This window comes from Microtus ochrogaster, linkage group LG9 (assembly GCF_000317375.1).
Source record: "Microtus ochrogaster isolate Prairie Vole_2 linkage group LG9, MicOch1.0, whole genome shotgun sequence".
NCBI lineage: Eukaryota > Metazoa > Chordata > Mammalia > Rodentia > Cricetidae > Microtus > Microtus ochrogaster.
Window position 1 is genome coordinate 5,162,656 of NC_022034.1, and position 2,609 is coordinate 5,165,264.

A 2,609-nucleotide genomic window follows, 5' to 3' on the forward strand; every position below is an offset into this window, starting at 1 on the left:
GCATGTGATTCTCCAGTGTGGGGTTGAGATGGTGCCTATGGCCAGCATGTGAGCCTCCAGTGTGGGGGTTGAGATGGTGCCTATGGCCGGCATGTGAGCCTCCAGTGTGGGGACTGAGATCTATGGCCGGCATGTGAGTCTCCAGTGTGGGGACTGAGATCTATGGCCGGCATGTGAGTCTCCAGCGTAGGAACTGAGATGGTGCCTATGACTGACATGTGAGCCTTCTGTCCTCCAGAGGTTGCTGTCACCGTGTCTCACCAGGACCATGGGGAAATCTGAATTGTTCTCCATGATACCCACTCTGCAGTTTACTGTGTGAGGCTAGAATATGGCAGCAGAACAGGGACCAAATAGTGCCCTGAGGGTCTTGCTTCACCACTCGACACAGGAGACCAGGAGAGGGTCCCATGTGGACATGGAGACAATTTAGTCTCTAACTCATTCACTTCCCAGTGTTTTTGACACAGGTAACTCAAGGAGAGCTACAGAAAAGCCTTTCGTCTATAAACCAGGCAGCAGTCACTAAGTATCCATCACTTCCTGCACGCTAAGAATGCAGGGGCCCAACAGCGGCCACTGGAGTTGGACAGCATTGAACAGCAGGTGTCACCCCACACATCAGAAAGGGCAGGCCAGGAAGTCACCCCCAAACAGCCGGGAAGGCATCCCCAAACAGCCAGCAGGAAGCAGCCTTCCTTGGAAGTCATCCCCAAACAGCCAGCAGGAAGCAGCCCTCCCCACATCTTCTTCCTAAGCAAACCACAGAGCCGGGTTTCCTCTCAATATCTGAGCTCCAAAGCTGCAGTGTCTCCCTCCATTCAAGGACTGACTACCGTCCCCTGGGGATGACATCACAGTGGCAATGGCCACTTACATTACAAATTACCTTATAGGGAAATGAGTGCCCCGGGCTATAGGTGTATACTACCACGCCTGGCTCCTTGTCTTGTGCTGATAGCGGCTGTTTCTCTTTGTGAGGCTGGCCATTTTATCCAAAACTCTACAGAGGATTTAATGCAGTTCCCTCAGAACATCCAAACCGGTGCCATGAATACTAAATGCTCAGTTTACGGCACAGGACAGAACTCTTAAAAGTAACTAGATGTTTGGGGAACGAAGCCGGTTTCAAGGTCAGATGGCAGCTACACTTACAAAGCCACCATCCATGACTGGAGAGAGAGAAATCAGAAACCTCTATAGGCTGTAGATGACAAGGAGTGCTAAGAAATCCTCCCGAGTTGGCAGCAGGGTTCTAGAATGTTCCAGGAGAGCAGGAAGGAGGAAGGACAGCCATGAAGCAGCTACCAAGAGTAAAGCCGTAATAGGGTCTTCCTCTCCTTTCCTGGTTTATCCCTCATCTCTTTCTCTTGCCTTGTGGCTCCAGCCAAGGGTTTGACTACTACACTGGATAAAAAAGGTCAGAGCAGACATCGTATCTAATTCCCACCTTCAGGGGAAATGTTTAGTTTTTTTCTGTTTAGTATAATGTTGGTTACAGGTTTGTTGTATAAACCACATGTTCTCTGCAATATGCAGATTCAACTTACAATGTATATGATTTACATGTGTGTGTATACATACATACATACATACATACATACATACATACATACATAAGTGCAAAACAGAAAGGACAAGGAGTTACACTCATGACCCCTCATCAATAGAGCTGCCTAAACAGGACCTGAACAACGACAATACCAACAGACATATTGTCATTGTGGAAGGGGGACTCTCACAGGCCCCACCCCGAGACCGAGACTCCAGACAACTGAGGACCGCTGAGAGAGGGAGAGCAGCTGGACTCAGGGACGAGCCTCTAGCTGGTCATCCAATTCCCAGTGCTCAGCCCTGATACCATACACAGACAAGGAACACTAAACAGACGCAGCAGGCTGTAGCTATATATCTGTGCCTTTATACATATAACAATAGCAGTTAAACAAAGAGGTCTTGAATTTGAGGGGAAGTGAGGTGAGTATACATGGAATAAGTAAGGGGGAGGAAAGAAAAATGATATAATTATATTTTAATTTTAATACACTATATTTTAAATAGAAAAGAGACCAAAGGAGGGCAAAAACAGGTGATGGATAAGGGATAAGCAAAAATAACACACAGGGTATAAAAGAGGAAGAGAGACTGAAGGGAGGTACAGGAGATCGGGGAGCACGGAGATGATGGAGAGGAGGGAAAGGAAAACCCGAAGCACGTTTGCTCCAAAGTGCACAGTGATATCTAACATTATATATGCTATTTTTAGTACTTTTAATTAAAAAAAAAAAAGAGTCGGGAACAACCCAGCATCTGCACAACCCAGCTGCTGCGCCTCAGCTGTTTCTGAGAGTCGCCCCGTGAGGACTGTCCTCTGTTTTCAGTCTCTGTCATCCCATCCTCAACCACATCATTTCTTAGAGGCTAATCAAGTCCCGGGCTGTTAACCTGGGCTGGTGAAGACCTAGGGAACCCTCCCCGCTGATCTCCTAACTCACGAATGCCTTATTTCATATCTCATCTGGCATTTCCATTGCTTTGGGTAAGAGGGCTGGGACAGTGCAGAGGCCATTCTGGAAATCAGGGGTCATGTCTAAAACACCAATTCCCAG